The sequence below is a fragment of the Cavia porcellus genome, unplaced genomic scaffold (genome assembly GCF_034190915.1).
Source record: "Cavia porcellus strain 051 isolate PalLab524CR breed Dunkin Hartley unplaced genomic scaffold, mCavPor4.1 scaffold_16, whole genome shotgun sequence".
Taxonomy (NCBI): Eukaryota; Metazoa; Chordata; class Mammalia; order Rodentia; family Caviidae; genus Cavia; species Cavia porcellus.
Window position 1 is genome coordinate 10,352,890 of NW_026947499.1, and position 18,637 is coordinate 10,371,526.

An 18,637-nucleotide genomic window follows, 5' to 3' on the forward strand; every position below is an offset into this window, starting at 1 on the left:
TGGCGTGACTTGTGCATAAAACGGGTCCAGAAGGCTGTGAAGGAAAGTTTGTCGTTTCCCCTGAGCCAGATGGTTTGATGACACTCTGGAGCGGGCCCGCTTCTTGTTCGTGATCTCCTCTGTCATTTGGGTTTCTGGGTAACTTCAGGATGAGACGAGGGCGCCCAGGGCCTGTTTGAGGCGTGCCTTCTACTGTCACCCCATAGTTTGCAGAAGCCTCTCATATGCAGCGTGTCACTGGAGCCGCGCAAAAAGTGCACCCCAACAGTGGGGCAAGTGACACCCAGCACCCCCACCCCTACTCTGCCCCAGATTAGGGGACCCTAATATAGCTGCATCTTCTCCTCTGGAAAAAGCACTGGGTCGCTTCGGGCTTGGGTTCTAATTCTGACTTCATAGCCGCGGCTCAGGGTTCCGGCGAGCAATTTCACTTCTTTGGGCTTTAGTTTCCTTGTCTGTAAAATGAGGGTGAAAACAGCCCACACCCCACAGGAAGGGGAGCGCATGGCTGTGGGGCAGGCAGCCCCTCCCAAGGGCACCAGTGCCCTGCCCTGTGTCGGGTCCCGCCGGCTGTGTGACCTGTGAGATGGCTCAGCCTCTCTGGCTCCAGGCTCCTCCAGCCCTAACCCGCCACCTCCCTCAGATCGCTGTGCGGAACACCCGGCCTGTTTATTTTAAAGGTCTCTTCACTGGGCCCTGCTTCCTGTAATATTTTTATTTTATTGTATTTTAAAGGTAATAAAAATCCAACAAAGCAAAAACAGAACAAAACCAATCAAAACAAAGTAGCAAAATTGGTGCAGAACTTCCAAGCGAGCTCCCGAGCACAACAGTAGCCTCCGTAGAGTGTCTTGTTATCTTCACAGTGATTGTCTGTTCCATCAGGTACAGCAAAATCAAACCAAAAACAAAACAGAATAAAACAAATCAAAACATGACATTGAGTAAAGGAAAACAATTAATTGGAACAAAACAAAGCAGTGAGAACAATATTGAATTTTGAGACAGACGGAAGGAAATCCCCCTTCCGGTATGCTATACTGCATACCGTCATCCTCCCGAGAGAGGCTCAGGCCGCTGGCCCCGGCCTGCAAAACCAACCAAGGATACAAGCATTTAGCTGCTTTTCGTACCTCGGTTGCTATCAACTCAGGCTGACCTTGGCTGCTTACGGAGGCTGGGTGGGCTGTGGCTGGAGGGCTCCGGGACGCACTGACTGCCTTCCTGGGCAGGGAGGCCGCTGGCTGATTTATGGGGGTCTCCTCCCGGCCCCAGCCTGGCCCTGCTGTAATACTTTTAGATAACAATTGCACAGAATTACTAGGAGCCAGAGGAGTTGTTCGGAATGTGTTTTACTTTGTGAGGGGGGTGTTTATGTACAGAATTTCCCTTTCTCCTCTTCCTGTGCAGTCACAGAGCCCACAGCCACCGCTTTCTCCTCCTGCTGGCCAGGCAGAAGCTTTTACGCTCCTTCAAAGGAAGGAGACGCCCTCAGGCACAAAAAGTGCTTCTTAATCACTCACCTGAATGTGACACGGGCTGAAGCTGGAGGCGACCAAAAAGGCTTCGAAGATCATTTCTGCTCTAAGACCTTCAGTGGCTCCCTGTTGCTGATGACATTGACGCAGACTCGTGGCCGGGCCTGTGGCCCAGTAAGTTCCCCGAGAAGCCACACGGCATGAGCCACTGTGTTTCTTTGCATGACTTTCCACAGTCTGTGCTCACGGTCATCCACCCACAAGCTCCTCGCTGTTCTCTGTGTTTCTGTGTGGTCAGTTCCGTCCCCCACCGCACCCTCTCTTCTCTGTGCTGGCCAGGTCCTTGGCCACGTGACCTTGTAGTAACTTGTGTGGGTCAACATTTGCCAGCTACCATCAGGGGGATTGAAACAAAAAACTGATAAATATCGTATTCAAATTCTGCAGCACTGAGTGCAAAAGATACTTAGATAAACTTCCCTTTGGGCCCGGCTGTAAGTTGTAGCATTTATGCTTCCCAAGCTTGCAGCCACACGGGGCTTTGGGGCGCTGTGCTTACCAGTCCCTTGACCTCGGCTCTCAGTCTTGTTCGGCAGGAAGAGAGATGGAGGAGGAGTGGTGGCAGCTCAGCGGGAGCTTAGCGGGCTGCTACGCGTGCATATGCACGAGAGAAAAATTACCCGGTTACACTGCTGCTATTTGATTGGCGATGTTGGCTCCATACCAAGCATTTGAGGTGCCCTCTGGGGTTAGGTTCTTAGTAAATATCCAGTTAAATTAGCAAATTCGCGGATCGAGCTTTGAGGGAACACTTCTGTTCTCAAGGTGAATTATTTGTTCCATTCATTAAGGACACACACAGGTTTCCCCTGCGACCTTAACTCATGAGGCCTCGTGGGGAAGCTGGCATCTCAGATGCCGGGACCTCCCAACTCGGGACAGGCACATTTTCTTGTGGAAGGTATCACACCAGGAGGCAGAATCAGGTGAACCTCACTGTCTGGTGCCACAGACTGCTTTATCCGTGCTGTGGGCCCACAAGTTACAAGTTCAGATGCTGACCTTGACCACGGCCTCTCCCACCCAGCAGCCCGCTGCATTGACGGCACCCCAGCGCAGGGTCACCTGCCTCTCCACACCCACAGCCACGCTTTCCCAGGCCAGGCTGCTCCTACGACCACACCGTGCTCCTCTCTGGTCTTCACCCCACTTCTCCAGTCTCCCTGCCCCCCACGGCGCCTTCTAGCATGCAGATGTGATCATCTAGCCCCGCCCTGCCATGGCTGAACTCTGTTGACAACCTGGGGCCGATGCAGCGCACCCCTGAATGTGACTCCAGACCTCAGTGACCACTGCTGTGCCCCGCACCTCTGTTCCAGCTCAGTCATGTTGCTGTTCCTTGTGTTTCCTCTGTGACCCTGGAGGCCCGTGCACGCCCTATTCTCTCTCTCTGGAATCTTCTTCTCCCCTTCCAGCTCGCTTTCTCTGCCTGCACCAGCTGCTCCTCCTTGGCACCCCACACCCTTGTGCACCCCTAGCGCACCCCACCCACCGTCTTCTAGCATGAGGCTTGGTGTGAGAATGAACCTGGGCCCTCTGCTCACTGCTGCACCCTCCTGCTAGAGCCTTTGGCACTGTAGGCCATTTAACAAACCGTGCCCCACTCCAGCTTCCCTGCCTCCATCCCAGGGCCTTTGCATTTGCTGCTTTTCTGTTTTTGGTCTCAGTTCCACGGCTCTTCCTTTGAGAAGTTCCCTCTCACTTACTAAACTAACCCCTCACCTGAGCCTCTGCACCCCACTGTCATTATCTTTATGCACTTAGGCTTGTCTGCAATGATTTTGTGCATCTACTGTCTTGTTTACTGTTTGCTTCTTCCCACTTGAAGGTGAATTCTCAGAGAGGAAAGAGTTTGTCATTCATTGCTGGCCTCCTGAACACAGCAGTCACTCAATAAACACTTATTCAACGAATATACAGTTAGAGAATGCAGCTTTTTAGCCAACAAAATGCTTGCAAGGACTGATTTTGAGTAGACCAAGTGCTCTTTTATTTTTTTTTTTAACTTTTTAGTGCATTAATCAATTTTATTGATCAAGGCCAGTTTTCTATGAGACAGCTGGCTGGTGGCCTGTAGTTGAATGGGTCCAGATGCACGATGGTAGTCACGTGACCAGAAGGCTTGGATCAGGCACCGGGGCATCCTTTTTCCTGTCATGGCAAGAGTGCAAGAAGTCTGCCTTTGGGACACTGTCCCTGGCCCTCTTCAGGGACTGTGTTAGCACAGGCCGGAATCTTACCCTCCCCTCCCCTCCCCTCCCCTCCTCAGAGCTTGTTGAATCACTGTTGCTATTTTTTAATTCAATGTTTAGCTCTAGCAGACAGAAAGACACACTCTTACAGACCTAGTATTTTTCTAGCCAGGAAGGAAAATAATTAAGAGTCTCCTTAATGAAATTAGCAGCCCGCAGTGGGTAACGCCCTCTCCTGCTCCTTAATTTAAATACGTGTGCCGGTGGCAGACGCATGTGTTAAACACAGGTGCCTCTGCCAGCATCTTTGTTGTCCCTGTCACGTTTTGCTGTGCTCTGCAGCGTGGCAGTCTTGGAACCATAATAAACCCAACCGATAAAGACTTCAGGGAAGAAATAGAGTGGAAACAGAATCCCTGCCAGCCCACGCGCTGCGCTGGGTAGGGAGTGATGCCTATTGGATCATTCCGCCCGCTTGTCAAAATATTTTTTTGGGGGGTGGGCTTCTCATTTGTAGAGACTCTGGGAGGCTCTTAATTATAGTCTTTACTGCTTTTGCAGCACGAGAACAAGTCCCCAGGCTCTGGCCCCGCGTGCCCTGTCACATGGCTGGCTCCGGAGAAGCTCTGCTTGGCGGAGACCAAGCGTGTGATCAAGCCAGGCCTGAGCTCCAGCACGGACGCGGGTGTGGCATCGGGGTAGGAAGCCCGCAGTGGTGCTTCCTCTCAGGACACTGTGAGCGCTGCATGTTGGTTTTGCTCAGCTTCTCACTTGCATCTGGCTTCTCTGCCCGTCCCGGGGCTCCCTGAAGAGCGTCTGGGTCCCAGAGGGTCCAGGGCACCAGTTTTAGCCTTTGAGCCTCCAGATCTTTCAGATGAAGTCCAGAAGAACATCCAGCTATAATGACGCTCCCCGGCCTTGCCAAAGAGACGGCTGGAGAAAAAGTTTTACTGTTTTTGAGGCGAGATCTCACTATATAGTGAACTCACCATGTAGCCCAGGCTGAACATCCTCCTGCCTCAGCCTCCCGAGTGCGGGGATTATAGGTGTGTGCCACCATGCCTGGCTTATTTTGTGATAGCAGTAATAATTCTGGTCCATTCAGCTCCAACTCTGTGCCGGGGCTTTTTCCTACTGCACTACATCCGTAGCCGTGTTAAATGCTGTCGCTATGTGACCTTGTCAAAGGAGGTGCATCTGTCCATGCTCGCTTTACAGACGTGGAGCTGGGATTCGGAAGGCAAGAGCATGGCTAAATCACAGAGCTGAGAGATGGAGGTCCCAGACTCTTTGACTCCAAGCCTGCTCTTGGCTTGGGGTGGGGAGAAGCTTTATGAGAACTCCTGGGGCTTGGAGAACCCAAGCCGGGCTATTCTCACTGGCCCAGAGCGGACCCTGCAGTCAGATGGACTTTGCAGAGAAGTCCATGTCAGGAGTCGGGAGCAGCCGGCCAGTCTATGACTTTGATGGCAAAAGAAATCTGCTGGTTTAAGCCCAGGAGCCTCATGGGGGAGGGCCGTGCACCTGGCTGTTCACCTGGGTCTGCTGGGGCACAAGAGAGAGGTGGGAGGTGAGGAGGAGGAGGAGGAGGAGAAGGAGGGGCTGTGGACAGCTGCAGATTGGTCTGGCGGCCCTGAGGGTGGGGGAGGGGACACACGGGGGGGGGGGCTTCTCCCTGCAGGCCTTTGGCAGGAACCGGCTCCCTGATACCTTGACCTCAGCCCGGTGGAGCTGAGAGCCATGAGAAGAGAAATCTGCTTGGGTCCAGCCCTGATCTGTGGCCCCCTGCCTTGGAAGCAGCTCGCCAGCTGTTTGTGCTCGGGCTGGTGGGTGACCCTCTCTGAGCCTGGGTTTTGCTGTCTGTGATGGGAGAGTGACAGTGACATTACACCGTAGCCTGGGAGTGGACGTGTGCTGACTGGACAGCAGGTCTGGCTGCTGCTGTCTTGTATTAGTGCTCACAGGAAAACAGAGTCCTAAACTACAGAGCAGCGTGAGTGTGCCTTCTCGTGGGGCGGACCCCAAGCCCCTAGCTGGGTCCTCACACTGTTTCCTGCCGGCTACGTGTTCTGCTCTGTGCGTTTCCTATGACAATGTCCAGCACTGGCAGGGCTGGTGCACAGTAGGTGCTGCAGAAATGCTACGGCGCCTACTGGGGCTCAAGACAGGGACCCTGCGTTCCTCAGGGGTGGAGCCCTTCAGGGCGCATGGCATTGATCCCTGCACCCCACCCCCACCCCACAGACACACACACACACACACACACACACACACACACACACACATACACAGAGCGAGCAAAACCATTTTCAGCTGCTTTTCAGTTTTTTTCTGGTGGAGGCTGTCACTTTGAGGTGAGACCCAGCAGGACAAGGGACCTGCCCTGGGGACAGGGGCTGGCCTCGCGTCCCCAGCCATCTGGTGAACCCTGGCACAGCCCCTGGCGGCCCCCGGTGGCTCACTCCACAGTCCTGGCACCAACCTTTCCTCACTGCGGGATACCTGGCCCAGCCCAGCTCGCTCTGGCCCCTGGAGAAGTGGTCTCCATGGTAACGCCGGCAGGGGCCTTGACCAATGAGAGCCAGAGGCAGGGAAGGAGGGTGGGACCTCAGGCCAGCCTGCGATTCGCCCTTCTCAGGGGCCTGGTCTCAGGGGCTTCTAGTTCTCCACACCCCAGCCTGCTCAGCTTCCCTGTGCCTCAAGGAACCGTAACATATCCACGGATGCTGACAAAAAAGGCTCCAGGAATCCAAGTCAGCTCTTCTGTGCACTGGTGGGCCAACGTGGGGTCCATTTCTTAACATCTCTGGCTTCAGTTTTGTCATCTGTAAAGTAAAATAATAAAATAAACACAAATAGAGAGTCAGTGAAGCCCTAAGTGAATGCCAGGCAGCTAGTAGGTGCTCAGTGAAGTGTTCTCTATTTGATCTGTTGCTTGAGATGGGGAAACTGAGGCCTGGATCCCGTTCCCAGGATTTCCCACAGCTTCTCCCCGTTCTCCCTTTCTCTGTGAGCAATTTCTTCCTGAGAAATGCTTCTTCCTTCCCCTGATGGAAACACACCCCTCTGTGGACTCCCATCATCCATCCCATGCTGAACATTGACTGATCTCATAAACAAATCCATTCTCAAATTTCGAGGCTGCATCAGGAGGCTGTCAGGGTGTTTCCCTCTTAGAAGATTCGCAGAGAGGAGAATTAGTTCCAAGCCAAAATCTTGGGCGGGGGGAAAAAACTTCAGGCACCAGACAGCGAAGGGGGTAAAAAAATTGATGGTGTCACTGAAGCTCAGAGAAGTCCAGCCACGGTCCAGAGGCGCACAGCAGGTTCGCGGCCAGGCTGGGATTTGAACCCCGGCCTGCTTTTTTGTTGCCCCTTCTGTTACGCCTCTTCTCTTCAGTGTCCCCTAGAGCAGTGTCCAGGGGAGATCATCTCTCCGCCCCCCTAAAGCCAGCAGCCTCTGGGGAGCCGGTGGAGGCAGGAAGGAGGCTGTGGGCTCCTGATGGGGGCTGGGAGGCCGCAGTCCACCTCCGTTCAGTGGGGACAGACCTCATCAGAATCAGGGTTCCTCCTGGGTGGATCAGAGAGGGAGAGAGCTGCTACTGCAGGCCTGGTGGCCAGCATGCAGGCACCGGGAAATACCAGAAGACGCCTTTTTCTGCCTGAGCCCCTGTGGCACCACCCGGGCAGCCGGAGCCTCCCCGTCCTCTGCTCCCTGATTGTCAGCTCCTTCTGGGCGGAGAAGGTAGAGGCCAGCAAGTGCCCTGCGCAGAACTAAGACCTGCAGATCCCCATCGCCTGGAGGGTGGGCATGAGTGTAATTAATCCCAGGCACCTTGGGTGGCCCTGAGTCCCCAGATGGTCACTCCTGTCACCTCGCCAGTCTCCAAAGAACCAGTCTGGGCTGAGCAGGTGGGTTCACCAGGGCCAGAGGGCAAAGTGGAGCCTTCTCCATCTCCCACCTACTCAATCACCCTGAGCCCCTCTCCAGCCCCCCGGCCTCAGGGAGCAGCCGCTTTCCTCCGGGGCCCAGGGCACTGCGTCCTCCTCCCTGCCGCACAGGACAGGGGGAGAGGCAGAGCTGAGGCAGAGCAGAGACCAGGGCTGGTCTCGGTGGCCGGGGGCTTGCTGGAGGAGGCCCCGTGCACCTGCAGATAATTCAGACACAGGAAAAATCAAGCAAACAGAACAGAATAGAGACCAAAAAACCACTCCAAACAATGAATGCAATAAAGGACTTCAAAACAAGCCAGTAGTAAATCCAAATGGCTACCATAATACACCTTGCTGTCTCTGAAATAGCTGCTCCTGCCATTGGGTTTGACATAATCTAGCAAAACAAGAGAATAAAACCCAACCTAACAAAATAATGGAAATGACATAGGACCTCAAAACAAGACCGTAGGGAATCAACAGTGGCTGCAACCCCCAGAATGAGATCCCCCCAGACGCCACACTGTGCCCCGCTATCCTCTGAACCCATGATCAGACCCCCGGGCCTGGCCCTGCAATGCTAGTGAGACACCAGAGCGCCACAGGCGTCCGACTGGCTGTCAGCGCAGCCTATGTGTCTCGGGATCAGCTGGTCACTACAGGGTGGGGTGGGGAGGTTGGTGCTGTTTGCCAGCCTGAGCCCTGGAAGGGGCTGGGACGGGGCCCTTCCCGTCCCGGGCGGCCCGCACTCGGTGCTGGTTCCCAGGCTGGTGCAGCCTCGTTCTCTCTGCCACCCGTTGATGAGCTTTATCTTTTAGAAGGATTATACTGCACGGACTGTACAATTTGCTCCTGTATTTTGTATTTATTTTTTTTGTGGCACCTGGGGATTGAACCCAGGGCCTGCACACTGAGCTGAATCTCTAGGTCTTCTGTTATTATTATTATTATTATTATTATTAAAGTTTTTAGACGAGAGCTTGCTATCTTGCTGCTTCAGCTTCCTAGAGTACTGGACCCACAAGCCTGCACCACCAGGCCTAACTTACAATTTCTCCTTTTCTTTTCCAATTTTAGTTTTGTATTTTATTTTCCAGTGTTTCCCCCCAGGGCTGAGGGTTGAACCCAGGGCCTCCCCCACGCTAGGCAAGTGCAGGGCCGCTGAAACCCGCTCTTCTGAGTTACAATTCCTCCAGCCTACGATTCCTCCATCTGAAATGTACAGGTCAAGTGTCTCCTGTGTCTTCACCAGATTGTGTGATTACATCTAATTTTAGAACATTTTGCTGTCTTCGAAAGAAACCCAGTAGCAGTAACTCGGTGTCCGTAGATGTGGTCCCCCCCCCCCCAATCTCTCATTTTCTGTTTCCATAGATTTTCCTGTTCTGGACAGCTGATGCTGGTGGAATAATCTTTGACCTTTTGCCAGGGGTTTCTCTCACTTAGCACGACGTCCTGAGGCCCGGAGCGTGAATCAGCCATTCCTTCTCTCTCGTGCCTGGGCACCACAGCAGGCGCTGGACTTGAGGGGTTTCCACCTTGTGGTTATATCATAAATCACAAACAACGCCACTAGCTACAGTTTCCATGAGTTTTTGTGTGGATCTATGCTTTCAAGTCCTGCAGTATAGAACGAAGAGAATTTCTGGATTTTAGGGTACTTCTGTATTTAACATTTTGAGAAATCCTAGAATTGTTTCAGGGCAGCTGTGCTATTTTATACTCCCGCCAGCAGTGTAGGAGGGCTCCTGTCTCCCTGCGTGCTGATGATATGTGTCATTACTTGTCTTTTTAATTATGTCATTGTGGTGGGTGTGAGGCCCAGTCTTTAATGGTCATGGGTGTTTTTCCAGGACGGAAGGTGCAGATTTACTTAATTCTTTTTAGCAACCTAATAATATCCCATAGGATGAAGTCGCTCTAATGACTTTATCCATTCTCTTTCTGTAGTCAGAATTATTTTTTCAAAGTCACTAAACAATCAGACCCAAATTGCCAGAAGCTACAAAGCTATACAACAGAAAAGCCAAGCTTCAGGTGTGGCTTGATCCAGGTGCCAAGTGAAGTCACCAGGTCTACCCTCTCCATCCCCGACTCTGCTTTCTGGATGGACTTATGGCACAGATAGGTTGCTCCTTCGTGCTGAGAGGGCTGACGGCAGCCCCTGCTTCACTGCAAAGGTCAAGTCCTGTTGAAAATAAAAGCATTTTGCTGTAGACCTGACTGAGTACTCTATCCTCTGCCTGATGTCTGCTACTCGGTGGGTGCTGGCACCTCCAAGAACCTCAGACTTCTCACATTCAGAACCGAAGCCCTGGACCTCCCGCCTGTGAGAGACGCGTTTCCTCACCACATGGCAGGAAGGAGACATTTGCCATCTGCCACACTCGGTTTCTTCACAGTTATTGGGCCTGTGCGGAGGTTGACACTGGCAGGTTCTGGGATGTGCAGGCTTGGGGTGTCGTGGGGACCCCCAGCTCTCCTCGTGTCCTTCTGGCGTCCACACGTGGTTGTGCAGGTCACACCTCCATGGCAGCTTCCTCCCAGCAGCGTCCAAATCCCCACACCCACGCCCAGTGGGTTTGACACCTGTGGCGTCTCTGTGCCCAGTTCTGTGTTCCGATCCGGCGCGTTTTCCTTGAGGAGAATCCTTCCCAACGAGCCCTCGTATAAATATCTACTTCCTGCTTCGTTTTATTTTTTGCGGGGCTGAAAGCTGACCCGGGGCCCCCTCATTCCAGGCAAGTGCCCTCCACTGAGCCTCTGCAGCGGGAGTGCACCTCTCCGCCCCGGCCAGTTGCCCAGGTGACGGTTCCTGTTGCAGTCCTGATGGCTCTGTGTCTTAGAAATGCCTGGTCGTCCGTGATGAGGATGGTTAGAGCCAATCAAAGGCAGCCTAGTACTCTGTCTCTGTACCCACCCCCCTCCTTTTGCAACCCCACAAAATCCTCCTTGTCGGCACCTGTCTGATGTTAAATAAATCTGCCTCCAAATCCTGGGTGTCATCTCACTGTTGCTGTGAGTGAGTTTTCCAGGCTGGTCTTGAACTCATGATCCTCCCGCCTCAGTCTCCTGAGTTGCTGGGATCACAGGTGTGCACTGTCCTGCCCAGCTTATTTTAAGACTTTTTATTAGGTACCTCAAACGGGCAGAGGACGGAGCAGTGGTGCTGCGGTGCCCGTCACTCAGCTTTGACACCGACGAACTCAGGATCATGTTTACCCCATGGCTCTGCCTGTTTTGACCCTTCTGAACCTGGGTCTGCACCTGGTGCTGAGACGCTGAGCCCAGGGACCTGTGGGGACTGACCACAGAGTGTGGGAGGGACAGGGCCAGGAGGGACAAGGTGCTCTCGGTGGAGGCTGCCGCTGCAGGCCCCGGGAGGGGGTGGGGCTGCGTTGGCCCCAGGCCTTGGGTCTGAGCGTCTGGGACAAGCGGTCCTGTACAGAGCCTGGAGGACGCAGACGCTGGCTGGCGGTGGGAATGACTGACCGCCCAAGGCCGGGGCCCAGACTACAGCCTGGCCTGCGACCCGGTCTCTGTGCATTATTGTTTAATCCTTCAAAAGCTCCTTTGAGACAGAAGGACTCCCACCATCTAGTAGAGAAGAGCACCGCATCTTAAAATACCTGGTGGCTGTAGTTCACCACAACCTGTTCGAAAAGGAAGCCAACCGAGAGGGCAGCAATGTGTGGAGAGACCACCCTTCCATCTTGTCTGTCATGTTCCTGGATCGAGCCATACCTGAAGCCATAGCTCTGGTCCTTTTCTGTGCCCCAAGACAGCAACCAATGCTCCTTTTCATTTTTTTAATGTTTCAAATTGGGCTTTAGGTTCGCTATAGCCTGCAGACTCTAACTGAGAAGTCAAACATGGGGAGGTGGAGAGATGGACCCAGGAAGCTGATGAGACCTAGAGTTTGAAATGACAGACTAGACCAGGAGGCAAAATCAATTTTACTATTACCCCGTGTGCCACTTCTGGCTGTTTGGATTCCGCGGTGAAGAGTCGTTCTGCCCAGCGTCAGTGCGGCTGATGTGTCTGGGTTAGGATACTTGGTCTGAGTCTCTGCTTGCTTTCTCAATCATGCCCTTATCTCTGTGGCTTTTTCTAGATTCCCCGGGTGTAGATCATCGGGACACTTGATGGAGCTGCGAAAACTTGTCCTTGGAGGGGTGCACGCTAAGCACTGGAGCAAAAAGCACCTGAACGGGTTTAAGATGATCACAACCGGAAATAAAAAATCCTGCAAGTCGTGCTTGAGCTAAATTAGGGCCTTGCTTTTGGGGAGCGGGCGTAGGGCGCTTCAAAGCCGTGAGCACTTTCTGCGAGTTTCATCTCCACTCCAGCAGGAGCCTGGATTCCTGTCCTCAGTGGGATAAATCGATCTGCTCTGGGTTTCACGGGCGGCCTCCCGAGGGTCTCCACGGAGCTGCTGGGAGATGACATTCGCTGCTCCTGCGTCTGAGTCGTGCGTTCCTGGGGGTGACAGCTGCTCTCTGAATCTATTTGTAAACATGAGCTGGCTTTGCAGACGGCCGCAGGAAGTGGGAGAGGGTGGGACCCCGGGCTTCCCTTGTCTCAGGTCCAAACCCCAGCCCTGCCGCCGGCTTTGGGGTCTGGGGGGTATAAATGGCCACTGAGCCTTGATTTCCCATCTGGAAAATGAGGCCACGAACACTGCTTGACTCATGGATTGCCGTGAGGGCTGGGGACAAGGAATGCGTGCCACCTGGCTGAGGGGCAAGGAGGTGTCAGGGCTGTGTGCTGTGGGTCCGTGCTACGATTTTGTTGTCATTATTAGACAGGGTCTCTCTATGTAGCTCAGGCTGGCCTTGAATTCCTCATGCAGCTCTCAGGCGGGCTGCCATCTCTTGGCAGTGTGGTGTGGGCCACCGTGCCTGGCTTGGGTGTGTACATAGTAGATGCTCAGTAAACAGTAGCAGTTTGTACCCATGAGTGCTGTGGTTTGCATGTGTCCTCAAAAGTTCAGCTGTTGGAATCTTAATCCTCAGCTTCAGATATTGATGGTAGTTGCAGGCAGACCCTTTGGGAGGTCTTCAGGATTGGATGAGGTCAGGAAGATGAGGCCCTTGGGCTGGAATTGGGGGCTTACTAACGAGGGAAGCCCAAGCCGGCTCGAGGACAGCACCCTTGCTGTCCCTGTGCGATGCCCGCTGCTGGGTTAGGACACAACACGAAGGCCCTCATGGACACTGGCACCTTGATCTTGGACTTCCTGGCCTCTGAAAGGGAAAGAGATACAGTTCTTCACTGTATAGGTTCCCCAGGTTCTGGTACTTTCCACAGGAGCAGAAAACAGACCATTGCGATCAGGTTGCACTTGTTATGATGCACACACAAAAGTCCTGGTTCCATGGGCTCAGACAGGAGAATTACCACCGCAGGGGACAGAGCCTCCAGGACTGACTCGGTGCCACTGCAGCCTCCCCAGGAAGCCTTGTTCTCAGGGCTCTACTTGGTCATCGTGATGACAGCAGCTGTCGTGGTGACGAGAGGCCTTTCTTCATCCTAGGTGTCATTTTCAGAGGCAACGTCACATCCAGCCACGGAGAAGTGAGGATGCCAGCAGATTTCTCCCATAGCTCGGATATCGCATATCTAAGCTGGTCTGTGGGTCATGGAACAGAATGCTGGGCTCTTAGGATTTGTCCCTGTAACCGAGGAAAAGGTCTCCCTTGTCCAGAAAGCTGGGGGCAGACTACATTTTGCAGGTATCAAATAGTCCCATCTCACATGCCCTAACATGACTTTGAGTCTGTTTTCCCTGAGTGTTGGTGTCTGTGTTCCTTTCCCGGATCTGAGCAAGACAGGGTCAGCATCAAAGCCCAATATGGCTTCCATCTGATTTTTTGGGACTCAGAGTCTTGGAAGCCAGCATACATTGTAAGGAGGCCCAGATAGCCTCTGGAGGGTCTCCAGTGAGAAGAGACCAAGGCTCCCAGCCCACAGCCATGGCTGAACTCCGAGTGGACAGCCAGCACTCTTGGGCCTGCCCTGTGAGTCACCATCCTGAAGGTGGCTCTGCCATTTTGAAAGCGAGTCTGCCATCTTGAAGGTGGGTCCTCGGCTCTGGCCAAGCTGCTCCTGAGCTCTGCCCGAGGTGCAGATCTGGGGCAAAGCAAATGATTGTTATTCTGAGTCACTAGATTCTGGAAGTAGAGCAGGGAGTGGACCTATGGACCAAATAACATTTGGCAAAAGGCAAGAGGGAGTAACTGTCTTAGTCACTTTTTACTTGTCGCTGAGACACCAAGTTGGGAAAGGAAAGGTTTATTTCTTACAGTTTTTTGGACGCTTTAGTCCATACTAAGTTGGATCCAAGGCAGGTTGGCATGGCGGGCTGCAGTTCATGGTGACTGCAAACAGCAAGGGAAAAAACCACGAGAGAGAGAGAGAGAGAGAGAGAGAGAGAGAGAGAGAGAGAGAGAGAGAGAGACACGCCTTCTTCCTGCCATTACATCCTGGCTCCCCCCCTTTGTGGGTGGAGCACTAACACCATCAATCCAAGCGCTAGACAATGAACCAATCACAAATGCACAATGCAAACACATGAGGCCTGGGGGCCACCAACATAAACTGGGACATTCCACCCCTGGCCCTCAGGACTCATGTACATCCTTTTACAAAAGACATTAAGCCTACCTCCAAGAGTTGCCAAAGTCCTAAGTTCCAGCATTGCTGAACAGTCCAAGTCCCAAGTCTCCTCCAGCATCTATGGCACACTCTTAACTGTAACCCCTTGTACAAATGAAACAGGTTAAACATTTCTGAAATGCAAAGGCACAAGATAAACATTACCATTCCAAAAGTTACAAATGGGGGAATAGAAAGCATTGGAAACAAAGCAAGTCCAACATCCAGCAGGACAAACATTAAGTCCTAGAGCTCCATGCTCAGCATCTGAAGCAGTCTGGTTGCAGGTGCCAAAAGGTCTGGATGTTTTCACCCCCAGGGCACTTCCAGGGATATCAGCTCCCCCAGCTTCTCCCTTAAATCCTCTCTGCTCGCTTCTTGCAGCTTTCCTTGAATGATCCACATTTCTGGCTTTTCCAAACTTCTGGGGTCTCCACTGCACCTTTGGCTTCACATTCTTTACAAATTGCCTTCCAGGGGCACACTGCTTGGCCTCCCAGGCCCTTTGCAATCCAGGTGGAAGCCGTCTTACCCTCAGAATTTATGCATTTTCCTGTACCATAAGCACACTGTGGATGCCTCCAAGGTCTGCTGCCAGCTGGAGCAGTAGCCAGCTTTTCTCTCTCTTGGCTGTAGAGATTGATTGCCTGGATTGTTGGGCTCTTTGAACTGACTGTGAAGAAAAGCTTCTCTATGCTGCCACCATTCTGGAACCTCGTGGGCCTCTGTCGCCATTCTGGAGCATGGTGCTCTGCAGCTTTCTCCTCTGAGCAAATTCTTTCAGTTTTGCAGTTTTGAGTCTGCAAAGGGTGGAGGGGGGGACCCACTTCTTGGGATGCCCTGGAGCCATCTTTCTTATCTCTCTGTTTCTCCTCAGCAATCAAAGTCTCAACCCTGTCTTTATAATCCGCAGCTTTCCTGGAATTTTCCTTCTGGCCAAATTCACATTATCCTGCTAGGCTCTTTGCTCTTGACTTGCAACATAAAGCTGGCTAAAAGCCTCCAACAATAGCCATGCCACAGCCTCAACATTTGACTGCTTTGAAATTTCCTTTTCCAGATTAATCAGTCCATTGCCCTTTGTTTCAATCTCAGGCAAAGTCTCTGTGCATGAGCAAAATGCAGACAAACTTTCTGCCAAGCCATAACACACATCATGGGGAGTCCAACAACCAATGCCGTCCTTCCCAGCAGAAACCTCCCAAGCCTGGTCTTTACCATGAGGCTTTCTACCAGCCTTCTGGTCTCCTGAGCTCTGACCAGAATCTCCTCTGCAGAAGAGCCTAAGCTGCTCCAGCTCTACGAATCCAGGTGACATGTCTGAACCTTCCCAAACTCTGCCCACAAGTCATTTCTAAAACCTCTCGAACAACATGGTCAGGTATAGTCACAGCAAACGACCCCACTCTCGGTACCAAATTCTGTCTTAGTTACTTTTTACTTGTTGCTGAGACAAAATACCTGATGCAAACAAGTTGGGAAAGGAAAGTTTATTTCTTACAGTTTTTTGGAAGTTTCAGTCCATACTTCTCAGTTGGTTCCAAGGCCGGGTGGCACGGCAGGGCTGTAGTTCACGGTGGCTGCAAAACAGCAAGGCCAAAACTGGCAAGAGAGAGAGAGACACACCTTCTTCCTGCCATTACACCACATGCTGGCTCCACCCCCATGTGGGTGGAGCACTGACACCATCAACCCAAGCGCTAGACAGTGAACCAATCACAGATGCACAATGCAAAGGCAGGAGGCCGGGCCCACCGACATAAGCCATGACAGGAGCGGAGGAGGCTGGGAAGGCACTTGCTGTGTTGGTGCTGTGATTATGGACTGCGTTCACCTCTAGTCTGGGTGGACTGACACTTGTACACGCCCACGGGGCCAGGGCCTATGAACTAGGCCTGGGCTGAGTGTCAAAAAAGCCTTCACATTTAGGCCTTATATATTCTCTCCGCATTGAGTGAATCATGCTGTCATTTTAGCTGTGGCTAAACAGCACTGATTTACCGAGTGTCAGTGTTTGAACTATACTGCCATTTCCATTCCTCTGTTTTGGCATTTGCCTGCTCTCTGCTATTTATCATTGTATCGAGTGTATTAAAATAAAAATGGTTTCAGTTCCTGCAAATAATTCCTGCTGATGGAGGTAATTTCCTGTGAACCTACCTTTGCTTGTTGTTAAACATCAAATTTCCGGGCTGCAGCCTCTTGGTCCTTTATTTAGTTGACCTCCATGCCATCTACCCATCCACCCGTCCATCCATCTATCCATCCATCCATCCATCCATCCATCCATTCATGTGTCTTTGATGCTGGCCACTGAGTTCAAGAGAACTTGACTGAGGTGCGTCTGGCACGATCTAGGAAGCAAAGTTTGAGTCAGGAAAAGCCACGTGCTTACACTGGGCCTGGCGGTGAACTCTGGGAGGCCGAGGCAGGAGACTCCGGGTTTGAGCTCAGTCTATGCAACTTGGTCACTTAGTGGGACCGTGTCTCAAAAGGAAGAGTAAAGATGGGCCAGCTCGGTGGGAAAGCCCTGGGCTTAATGCCCAGAAAACGACAACAAAAACAAGACACAAAACCAAACAAACCAGCAAGCACAAGTGCTCAGAACGACACCTGATGTTTAGGAAACTCTCAGTAAATGTGAACCGTTACCGCTGACATGATTTCCATTGCTGTTGGTTTTCTGACTCCATGATTCGTTTTCTGAGAAAAACAAAGGACATATTTTGATGTTATAAAATATATTTAAATAATCAATTGAGTTTTCTTCTGTGTTGGAAGAAATATGTCGCTGATCACGTTAGGTAATTTGGAGATGAAGTGGGGACAGATGGAGATAACCATGCGGATGTTTTATTCCACACGGATTTTTATATGCAGTCTTTCATTGATCACAGCGTGCTGTGTGATCGCAGTGTACACTGCGTGTAACTGTATGGTATTCTGTTCTTTTTCACCTTGCCCCAGTGACATAATACTTCTCACAGAGGTGTCAGCAGCACGATTCGTTAGGTCGGAGTAACATTCTGTGAGGTGCCTCACACTGACCCATTCCCCAGGTAGTGGACACTTTGGTCACTTTCTGTGTCCCCCCACATGTGAACATGCCTAAGTCATGATGCGTTCGTTCTCCTGCTGGCGTGGATTCCTGGGTGACCTTCTCAGAGACGGGACTGCTGATTCACAATTCAAGGTAGCTGGTGTTTTCACTCAAGCCAGCAGTATTTATCCATGCGGTCCTCCGATGCAGGATGCGCTGGGTCTCTGGGTAGACTGGCGAGTGCTACATTCCATTTTATTCTGGGTGGATCATTTTGATAGAGTTGGCAAAGTTTATGTTCATTTTTTCTGAGAGCAACAAGTTTGTTATTTGGTGCCCCAGGAACATCTTAAATAAATTATTAAAAAAAGACTCCATGAGTGCCAGGGCCTGGATTTGGCCCCCAGAACTGCAGACACAGAGGAAAAAACAAACAAACCAGCCAGCAAACCAGGTCTACAGTCCAAGGTAAGTCCACCCCCTCTTTGGCCTCAGTTTCCCCTCATGCACTCAATCCTGGGGACTCTGGGGTTCTGAGTGCCTTCCAAGAGTTGGACCAGCCTCAGCATTATTTGCATCCACTAAGGTAAATTCGTGCAGTAACCGGGCGCCTACCCTTTGAGGGTGTCATGGTTTGTATACTTTGTGTGCTCTTGGACACTGACTGGCGAGTGGTGGGGCTTTTGAAGGTGGCTGGCTTGCTGTTAGGAGCTGGGGTCTGGTTGTGGCCTGGGAGGGTTTGTCTCCCTGCTGGGCGCCTCCCTCACCCTCTGCTTCCTGCTGAGAGCCGCCCTCCTCCGCCAGGCCACCCTCCTGCATGGAAACTAGGGACTGAATGTGAGCAGATATGAACCTCTCCTTCCTTTAAGTTGTAGGTGTTGAGTATTGTATCTTGGTGATGGGAAAATCACGAGGACAGAGGGGCGCTGCGTTAGACTGTCCGCGCTGTGGGGCAGATACCCTGTCTGTTTTGTTCTTGCTGTCTTTTGGAGATGAAACCCAGAGCCGGGTGCTTGCTGAGCCCGTGCTCTATCCCTGAGCTGCACCCTGACCCCGTCCTGTCTCTTCTCCCCAATCTATTTGCTGCTGAGGCTCACAGAACCGAACACCAGTGACTGCATGTCTGAGACCGCAGAAAAGCCTGATTTCTCCCAGTCCTGGAGACTGCGAGCTCAAGGCGAAGGTGTCAGCGGTGTGTGTGGCTGTGTCTCCCGAGGGCGTCTCCTTGGCCAGGGTCAGCGGTGGCTGAGGAGAAGACACGAGGCTCTGACCTCGGAC